The 11,253-nt window shown below is 41.6% G+C and overlaps 1 pseudogene; it reads left to right on the top strand.

The window, feature by feature from the left end:
* Positions 1 to 1,231: 1,231 nt before the first annotated feature.
* Positions 1,232 to 6,646, top strand: LOC110213307 (sodium/potassium-transporting ATPase subunit beta-2 pseudogene; annotated as a pseudogene).
* The last annotated feature ends 4,607 nt before the right edge of the window (positions 6,647 to 11,253 follow it).

Genomic DNA, 11,253 nt, shown 5'->3' with positions numbered 1-11,253 from the left:
CTCACATCCACATCCTCCCATAAATTCTGTGCAAGAGACTCACCCAACAGAAAATGAGGGACCACACAGGCTGCCCAATCAGAAGCCCAAAAACTCATCAGAACAAGCAAGTGGTCCATGCATAGCCACAACAATGGAAACTGCCAGTACGAATTGATCAAGGCTAATATTCTAATCCGCACTCTCGTCATTAGAAGTATAGACAGATTTGAATATGAAAATAAATATTTAAATCTATGAAAATTTTCTGACCTTGCTTTATTCTAAGGCAATAGCAAAACAAGTCGAAGGGGAGAGAAAGAGGTCTGGATCTAGACGTGAATCCCAGCCTATTAACTTGTTCACTGTGGGACAGACTCTCCGCGTCTTAAATTTCCTCATTTGTAAAATGAGGAGGTTATACCAGGTGATCCTTCTAGGTCCAAGTCACATGGTTTATGCTCCTGATCTCCAAGGAAATTTCAGCCCAACCATAAATTGTTATTTGTCTCGCCAGATCAAATCACCCTTGGAACTAACACTTCATCAGTACCCTCTGCTCCCAGTTGAAGGGCAGAGCCATACCTCCAAAATGTCCATTTAAGAAGGGGGCTCAGGCCCTCACTGCTGCGAAGATGAGCCTTCCCCCCAAGTCCTTGGCTGCTTCCTACACAGCTGCGCCCTCCTTCCCAGTCCCCCTATACCTGCAGCTTTCAGCCCCCGCCACCTTTCCCCGCCTCTTCCTTTCACCAGGGTTTCTGTGCATTGTTGCCCCTGCTGCCTTTGCCTTCAACAGCTCTAACGCCAGATTTTGGGGACCCCCCTCCTTACTCCACGCTGCTTCTTCACACCCCAGCTCTCCTTACATCCTCATCGGGCCACTTATTTTATACCCACTGTTGCTCCTCTGGGTTGGTTTTGGGGACCATCGCTGCAAGCCCGGCTTTGGGCTTTGCCCCACTCTACTCTCCGTTGACTGTCCCCCCTTTTTGGTTGCCTTTAGATCTATGCCTAGCACCTTTTTTCTCCTCCTCTACTGCAGCTTCTAGTGCTCCCCTTCCCTCTGCAGGGCATCACACCCAAGAATCCAAAGCAAAGTCTTGGGCCAGACAGGCTCGGCTCCCTGGGGGTCTTCCTAGCCCGTTGAGCACTGGCTTTCCCGAAGGTCCCCCAATCTGACACCCCTACCAGCACCCCGCCTCCCCGCCTCTCATCTCCCTTCTCCAGGCCTGCCTAGCCCCCAGCCACAGAAATGGTCAATGAAAAGGAGAAGACCGGTGGAGAGGTGATGGAGGAATGGAAAGAGCTCATGTGGAACCCACGGACTCATGAATTCATGGGCCGTTCTGGAAGCAGTTGGGCCTCCATCCTCCTCTTCTACCTTGTCTTCTATGGGGTTTTAACTGCTTTATTCACCCTTAGCCTGTGGGTCATGCTGCAGACTGTCTCAGACCACAGACCAGGACCAGCTTGCAACACCAAGCCTGTTGATTCATCCCAATATGGACAACCTTGAGGTTTTTGGTCAACTTCAGTGACACCAAGAGCTGAAACCAGCATGTGCAGATACTCGATAAATTCCTGGAGCCCTACAATGACTCAATCCAGGCCCAGAAGAATGACGTCTGCCTCCAGGGGCACTATTATGAGCAACCTGACAATAAACTATCCCAAGCGGGCTTGTCAGCTCAAGAGGACACAGCTGGGTTCAGGGCTCAGCACTGGCCAGCCCTGCGTCTTTATCAAGATGAACCGGGTCATCAGCTTCTATGCAGGAGCCAATCAGAGCATGAATGTTACCTGTGCAGGGAAGCAGAATGAGGATGCCAAAAATTCTGGTGACTTCGCTATGTTCCCTGCCAATGGCAACACTGACCTGATGTATTTTCCCTACTACGGCAAGAAGTTCCATGTGAATTATACACAGCCTCTGGTGGCTGTGAAGTTCATGAATGTGACCCCCAATGTGGAAGCAAATGTTGAATGCCACACTAACACAGTCAATATTGCCACTAATGACAGCGTGACAAGTTTGCTGGCCGAGCAGCCTTCAAACTCCAAATAATAAAAAACGACCTGAGTCTACACACTGCAGCCCTCCCTCTCCCTCCTTCCCCCAGGGCTTTATGGAATGTGTTTTGTAGATGCCTCTTTCCCTGCCTGATGTCCTTTCCCTGCCCCTCCCCAACACCCTCCTTGCCCCAAAGGTATTTTTTACAACAGAACCATAATTCTATCCACACTCTTTCTCAACTCCCATCCCTGTTGGGTGGTAGCCATTTTGATTCCCTGGAAGAATACTTTCTCCCACTGTTGGTATGTAAGAGGTTTAGAGCAGCGAGGCCATCTTTGTTCCTTTACCAACCAGTTTGTTTCCAATGCCATCTAGGTACTTGTATGACTACTGGTGAAAATACTCCAACAATTATCCCTACTTCCTCCTTTTTCTTATTTCTATTGGACTCAACAAATGCTCCCTCCTAGTTTTCATGGTTTTCTTGGTAGTGGGCAGAGTGTGTCTGGTCAGTGAGGGCCACTCTTCTGATTACAAACCCATCTCTCCTTTCCCTTTCACCATCCATCTTAGTGACTTGGGGAGAAGATATTTGGGAACTTCTCTCTTGGGCCCCCCTTTCTCCCAAACTTAATAATCCTGCCCTCTTTCCCATCTGCTTTCCTCACCAAAAACTCTTTAAGTGGCCATTTTTGAGTTGAGGGGAAAAAGTTGGACAAACCCAATCTTCACTTGTTTTCCACACTCCACATCTTACTGAAGCCTTTAAATTGTCATTTCTAATGATCCAACCATTCTGGAGAGCTATTTGGAACTATGCCCAAAGAGTTAAAAAAAATGTGCATACCCTTTGACCCAGCAATAGCACTTCTAGGGCTATATCCCAGAGAGATCATACAAATGGGAAAAGGACCCACATGAACAAAAATATTTATAGCAGCTCTTTTTGTGGTGGCAAAAAATAGAAATTGAGGGGCTGCCCATCAATTGGGGAATGGCTGAATAAGTTGTGGTATATGAATGTAATGGAATACTATTGTGCTATAAGAAATGATGAACAGGCTAACTTCAGAAAAACCTGGAAAGTCTTGTATGGTCTGATGCTGAGTGAAATGAGTAGAACCAGGAGAACGTTGTAACAGCCACGTTGTACAATGACTAATATTGATAGACTTGACCGTTCTCAGCAATACAAGGATCTACAACATCTATCTCCAAAGGTCTCATAATGGAAAATGCTATCCACATCCAAAGAAAGAACTACGGAGTTTGAATGCAAATCGAAGCATACTATTTGCTATTTTTTTTCTTCTGTTGTGTTTTGTTTCCTCTTTCTTGTGGTTCCTCCTATTGGTTCTAATTTTTACTGACAACATCACTAATGTGAAAATATGTTTAATAGGAATGTATATGTACAGCCTATATGAGATTGCATGCCATCTGGGGGAGGGAGGGGAAGAAAATGTAAAACTCAAAAGCTTATGGAAGTGATTGTTGATAATTCAAAATAAATTACTTTTTTGAAAAAAAAGAAAGAAAAAGAAAAATTGTCATTTCTAGGTCTGCTTGTGCTTCTAATTCCCTACCCCCTTCTCTACAAAGTGTATGTCCGAACTGAAAAATGAGCTGTCCTCTCTCCTCCCCTGGGCTCTAAAAGGAGGTATTTAAGAACAGGGATGCCATTTTGTGTTAGGGATCTGTAAGGATGTAGAGGGCCACAGGCTGTTCATGAGGTCTAACTGATGGGCGGAGGCCCCTCTCGGATGACTGATCAATGAGCAAAGGTTGCCTGGTTTGGTGCTCCATTCTATGGATCTTTAACAATCTTTAACTCCTTTAGTTACTGTATGGTCATTAGCAGTTTATCTGGAATTGGAGTCAGATAAGTGCACAGGATGTGCATGCGCTGTCCTTAGCACAGCATAAGTGCACAGGATGTGTCCCTAGCTCTACATCATCATGACTTGAGAAGAAGCTCCTGTTACTTTACTACTTAAGTGAATGCTTTGTTAAAATTAAACGGAGTTGCTTCCATCTTGTCTCCAGCCTCATCAATGTGCATTCGAGATAGAAGGTTAAGCTGGTCTTATCCCTTCAAGGTTAGTATAGGATCCTTGCTCTTGTAGTGAGCTGAGCTAGTCCCTTGACAATTTTGTTTCTTGACCAAAAATTCACAAACTCTGTCCCTACCTCAGTCTTTCTGATACTTTCCATAACCTGGTGCCTACTGCTCCAAAAGACATTTGGACGTATATTTGGTCAATTTTATCTTTGCATAATTTCCTTATAAACATTTCCCCACTTCCTATCCCCAGCTCTATTTTACAGTGCTTTGAGCGGCCATCTTGAACTGGCTTTGTCCCCAGTAGCCACCTTGGAAACCACATCTGGCCATGGTAATATTCCATCTTCTTTCCCTGTGTCCCTCTAATCTAGGTTTCCTTAGTAAATCATTGGATGACTACTAGCACTCCCTCTCCACTGAATATCAACCTGAAAATTTTAAGTCCCCCTCTGAATTTGAAAATGGCTTCCTCTCCAAACCCCCTCTGCCTTTTTAGCCCTATAATTCCCATAACATGTTTAAAGAGGCTCCTGCTCAGAAGTATTTTTTTTAATCACAGAGGTGTTTTAATACTTACCTTCCTCTTTTCAATTCCAAATCTATTCCCTACTAATGTTGCACTCTCCTCTTCCTTGAATCTGTCCCTTTTCTCTTGAAATCTGGCAAGGTTTGAGTTCAAATCCTACCTTTGATACCTACCACCTCTGTGACCATGGACAATTTCTTAATCTTTTGGGGGCCTCAGTTTCCTCATCTGTAAAATGGGGATACTACCTGTAGTACCTGTCTCACAGGGTTGAGAGGTTAAAACGAGATAATACATGTAAAACATGCTTCAAAACAAAATTAGATATATAGATGTCAACTGTTATTATTCTGTTTTACCCCATCTACTCCCATTTCCCCTTCCCTCAGACCCCCAGAGGTCTGTCTTTAGTTATTTAACGCCTGTATCAGATCTACTGTAAAAGATAAAAGTACAATACAATGAGAGGTTGTATACATATTATATGTGTGTGTGTGTGTGTGTGTATGTGTGTGGATAGATAGATAGATATAGAGATATAGATATAGATATCACACACCCAAAAAAAGGGCTCAGGACAAACATCTCCCCATTTCCCACACAGTGGCACTGCTTCTGATCTTTGAATTCCCCACTCTGCCCCCAGAAATCTCACTAATAGAATTAGGTTTCCCTTCTCCTCCCTATCTATTTTCAGCTTTTTGTGTGTGTGTATCACTTTCCCCATTAGATTGTAAGCACTTTCAGGGCAAGGGCTGTCTTTCTTTTTCATATTCGTATCCCCAGCACTTGGCACAGTTCCTGGACCATAACAGGCGCTTAATAAATGTTTATTGACCAACTAATCTATTCTCATATTTTATAAATGTTATCTCCCAGATAACACAAAGTACTGTTATTTTTCAGGCTCCACCAACAAGCCCTTTGCCTAATGTTTTCAGGTTCATTATCGTATCCCATTTCACCTTTCAACTCTCGCTGGAGTTTCAACCAATCCTTTCTGGGGGCTCCCTCCCCTCCCCTTCAGTTAAGCATTGACCTCTACTAGGTCAAGAACTCTATTAGGTTCAAGGACTTGAATAGCACAACTGTGCCAGACTTCAAGGGAACAGCTGAGCTTCCTTTAATGAGAAGAAATTCCTGCTTTACTTAATCAATCATAAATCAGGGAAATTGCTGCTTGCTCAGCCTTCCCTATGCCTTTTAGTGAAGCAGCTGGCCCCAATTTTTGTTGGAGGAGTGGGAGGGAGGAGGATGAAGCTCCTACCCAGTTGAGAAAGCTGCTTGATGACTGGTGAGCGTACATTATTACATCACACACCTCTTTGCCATCGTCATCAATCAAGGGGTATTTGAAAACTCGGCTCCAAAGTCTCACTCAGACAACTGAATCATAATGTTTGAGAAATTACATTTCTTTCCAATCAAACATATTATTCCACCAAGGCCCCCCAAGCATAAGGAGTACAATTAAAGTTTCTATCAAAATAATCAACTTAACATAAACAATAAAGAATGAAATTGATACTAATGTGTTTCCCAGAGAAAAGGGAAAACATTTTCAAGAGAAAGTGAAGAAGACAGCTGGCTTGGCCCAAACTGCATGTTTATGTGTCTCTCTATAGAAATATATATGTGTGTTTATATAGCTATATATAAACATACATAATATATAAACATGTCATAAATATATTGTTTATCTATAAAAATATGTGTATATATACACCCCTACGTATATATTCACATATATATGTGTATATATATATGTGTATGTATATATACATATACACATAGATATATATACATAGATACATGCATATATGTATCTATGTATGTGTGTATGTGTGTGTGTCTATACATATATATATATATATATATATATATATATATATATATATATATGTATATACGTATGTATGTATGTATATGCCCATGTCTCCCTCTGAGTCAGCCTAATGTGCTGAGGGCCTTCTTCAATTTTTCTTTGTCTTCCAGGACACCAATGGACCACATCACTACTGGCACACGACCAACCTTCTCTTTTGTTCACACACTGATTTGATTCCTTCCTTTATACTCTACATCCTTCCTAGTTCTTTATCTGCAATGTTGTAGCCCATTGGTGCCTACTGGGCACCTCAGGGAGATCAAGGAGAGAGAAAAGCAGACTGCATTAACTTTGGGGAATTACAAAGTTCTCTTAACAGTCTCAAGCTTCTCACTGAAACAAAGGCCCATCTTTTTAATACTAACATTCTTCCTATATAATTGTATGCCTTCAAGTTATGTAATATTATAGTCTACAGACCCGTAATACTACAATCTAGAGTCACAGAATACTATTGTCTGGAGACAAAAAAATACCATAGGTTTCTTAATATAAGGCCCATGAACTTATTTATATTTATGTGTGTATGTATAAAAAACCATTTTAAATAAAACCACTAAAACCCCATTTAAATATAATTGATTTCTTTTATAATATTTATTTTATGCATTTAAAAACATTATCCTGAGGAGTCCATAGGCATCACCAGATTGCTGAAGGGGTCCATGACCCACAAAAAAAAGGGTAAGAACCACTGGTTTAGTGTCATGGAATACTATGGTCTTGAAACACTGAATACTAAAATCTTGAGAAGGAGGAAAAAAAAAGTATTAAATGCCAGGCATTGTGCTAAGTACTTTATAAATATTATCTCATTTGAGCCTCACAACAAGTCTGGGAGGTAGGTAGAATCATGGAATGCGATAGTCTGCAGTCATTTAATACCACAATCTAGAATCGCAGAATACTTGGAATACATTACGTGAGACATGTAGTAATATAATCTAGAGACATTGAATACACATGCTATAGTCATGGAACACTACAGTTGGCCCACATGGGATGCTACCTCTGGAGACATGGAACACCAAAATCTGGCAACATCGAATACAACTCAAGTTTAAAGAGTTGAAATTTAGGATCACACAAAGAGCCATACAATAGACTCAAAGAATGCTTAAGCTCATAGGATCAGTAAAAGTCATTGGGTCAAACCCCCTCATTTCATAGATGAAGAAAGAGATATGAAATAAATGGTTCAAAATCACATCCCTACATTAGCAACCCCATTTTCTAGACATAGAAAAAATGAGGAGATGGAGTAGATGATCTCCAAGTTCCTTCTGAGCCCTACCATTCCATAATATCCTCAATAAAATTGTTTTGACCACACCTCAAGATCAAGTCAAGATCAGTAACATCCTACATCCTGCCTACTTACCTTGTTCGGGGGCTTTCTGTCACCATAAGGTTATTACTCATTCTAATTCTTCCAGAAGTGTGGTGTTCCATGATTTGTAGCTACAGAGGAACACCAGGAGAATATCTGCATTAAAGAGATAGGTTTTTGTGTCTGCAGTTAGCTTGGAACATCTCCTACTCTTCAGGTCTGGGCCTTCTGCAGCACCTGTTCTGTATATATAATTTGATGGACTAATTGAATGAGCTACCCATCCAGCTACAAGTTACAGCCTAGGCACCTTTTATTTTTCCATTGTGAATAGCTAGACCAGGAGTGGGGAACCTGCAGCCTTGAGGCCACATGTGGCCCTCTAGGTCCTCAAGTGTGGCTCAAGGGCCAAAGGTTCCCCACCCCCACTTATCACTTTTACATGACGGGGGATTTCATTGAGGCAGCTTTGTACTGTTCTCAGGTTCAGAATGTCTGCAAATTGGAGCAACAGAGAACTTTGCCAATGGCTTTCTTCAGTTCATTCATCTTCCATAATGCTTGGAAACACCTTAGGTGACCATAGCTCCCATGCAACCTTGTTTCCAACAACTCACTATTCCCCAGCCAGGCTCTGCTCACTCCCATTTTTTGGCCATTACTCACAATATTTCCCTATTATAATCCCCCTGGTTCCACTAACTTGCTGCTCTTCTTACTTCTCTCCTAGGATCTAAAACTTAGCCACGTTTCAAAACTCAGCTCAAATTCCACCTCCCCCAAGAAGCCCTCCCTAGCACTTCCAACTTCTTCCCATCTCACCCCGTACTTCATGGTCTATGGTTTACTCAGGCACCTCATCATGTACTGTCTTTTTTTCTTCACTCAGTACTGTGGTTTCATTAATATAGGGAATTCACTGTGAGGAAGCTGTCCCTGCCAACGCTGATCAACACCTTCTCTGCACTCTGTTTTAGCCTTGGGGTGGGGGGAAGAGAGGAGCCTGAGAGTGAGGTATTCTCACAGAACATACTTATCACAGGTGAGACTTGTTTAATGCTGGTCTTCAAAGCCTGCACCGCCATGCTGCCTCTCTGTCTTATTTTGTTCCCTAAATGCTTTGGGTGCATGTTTTCTCTTCCCAACTAAATTAGAAATTCCTTAAGGGCAGGGACATTTCCTAGCTGTGTGACTCTGGGTAAATCACTTAACTGCTGTTTGCCTCAGTTTTCCCATCTGTAAAATTCAGATAATAACAATAACAATAATAACACGGGGCAGCTAGGTGGTGCAGTAGATAGAGCGCCAGCCTTGGAGTCAGAAGGACCTGAGTTCAAATCCATCCTCAGATACTTGACACTTACTAGCTGTGTGGCCCTGGGCAAGTCACTTAACCCTAGCTAACATTACCTAGCTAACAAAAAAAAAAAAAAAGGAAAAAAATAATAACAACAACAACAACGTCCAAGGCTGTTGTGAGAATCAAATGAGATAATAATTGTAAAATGCTTAGCACAGTGCCTGGCATATAGTAAGCACTATGTAAGTGTTAGCTATTATTATTCCAAGCATCTAGCACAGGGCTACATACATAAAAACCCCTCAAGTAATAGGTGCTGAATAAAATAAGTTAATGTATGTTAAGGGTTTCCCAAAGATTATTCTACTTATTTACATGTCAAATGATCCACGATTTCAAAGTAGAAGGTTGTCTCCAAAGCATGCCTCCTCTTGTTTGGATGTTTTTCATCCAACTGCTTGGAGCAACTAAGTCATCCAGTGGGCAGTGTGCTAGGCCTGCATCAGGAAGATCTAGATTCAAATTCTCGTGCACCTTCCTCGTAGTTCACTTAACCTCTCCTAGGCTCAGCTGCCCCATTTATGAAACAGAATCAAAACAGCACCTATTTGGCTGGGTTGTTGTGAGGATCAGATGAGATACCATCATCCTCTACTGTTGCTCCATTGTCTTCAGTTGTATCTGACTCTTCATGTCCCTATATGGGGTTTTCTCGGCAAAGATACTGGAATGGTTTCCCATTTCCTTTTCCAGTTCATTTTACAGATGAGAAAACTGAGGCAAACAGGGTTAAATGACTTGCCCAGGATCACACAGCTAGTAGGGGTCTGAGGTCAGATTTGAACTCAGGGAGATGAGTCTTCTTGGCTCCAGTCCCAGTACTCCAGTCCCTATGCCCCCTAGCTGCCCCTCCTTGAGGGTAGGGACTGTCATTTGCCTCTTTTTGTATCCCCAACTGCTTAACACAGTGCCTGTTGCTTAATAAATACTTATTGACTGACTGGCTGAAAACACTGTAAATGGTAGCTATGAATATTATTCTTAATCACAAGTCACCATGCCAAAAAATCATCCCAATAGGCAATTTTTGGGTGACAAGCCTCTCTGAAACTAGCCAGGCTAATCTTCGGACAGCAGACACAAAGGCCATCACCAGGTCCATATGTGAAGCCTTTTCTGCTTGATAGGATTTACCTAGAAGTTGTGCTCTGCAGCTATAGCCTTTGAGAACCTAGGGTCATCTCTATTTCACAATGTGGACTTTAGCAAAAGTTTAATAATTATAATTACTAATTTGTTGGTGGTATTATTAGTAATAATAAACCCGTTACCAATGAATAATTATATAGGAGAGGTAATATAAAGGATGTCATCAGAGAGATGTTTGACCATAAAAAGAGATGGGCTGTTGACATAACTAATAGACAGTAGTTGGTATTTATATGATGTCAAAACACTTAGGGGAAGGATGTTAGAGGAACACATCCTGGTCCCCTCACTGGAGCATTTATAAAGGAACACAAATAAGAATTACACACAAGATAAGCTAGCAGGGATGGGTTGAAATCTGCATCACTGAAGGGAGTGCCCACTTCGAGTATGATTATCAATAATATGCTGTCTCTGGGGTAAGAAGATAAAAATACATCTTTTAGTGACAACACCCTCACTTTTGAGCATTTCAAAGCCATTACAGTCATTAGCATTTTGCTATTCCTCCCTTTCATATATTTGATCCTTATTTCAAAATCCACTCAAGACTCAAAGTGAAGGAGAAAGATAAATATTCTTTTAGAACCAACAAATCTGAGGTCATCAAAAGACCTCTTCCAAGCAAGGCATAGTAGCTATGCTATTTCCCTTAGAGTAATCAGGCACTGTTGGTGATGCCACTGGCTTTTATTGATTCTCTAAAAAAATCACCAGTGGGAATGGATAAAATTGCTTAGCAGCAAGCTTCATGCCTATCTTCCAGTTTTTTATCTTTGTTTGTCAGAAAAGGTTGTGACCCATACTCTCCGATGTGGATCTCACCCTACTTGTCGAGGCCTTTGCAATCTGAGCCTTTATTCACTGCAACAATTTTATCTTTTTAAAAACTCTGTTTTTTCTTTTACTTCATATCCTATGAATTTTGTGGCAATACAACTT

Source organism: Phascolarctos cinereus, unplaced genomic scaffold (assembly GCF_003287225.1).
Source record: "Phascolarctos cinereus isolate Bilbo 61053 unplaced genomic scaffold, phaCin_HiC Scaffold_9;HRSCAF=440, whole genome shotgun sequence".
NCBI lineage: Eukaryota > Metazoa > Chordata > Mammalia > Diprotodontia > Phascolarctidae > Phascolarctos > Phascolarctos cinereus.
This window is presented reverse-complemented; position numbering and strand designations above follow the sequence as displayed.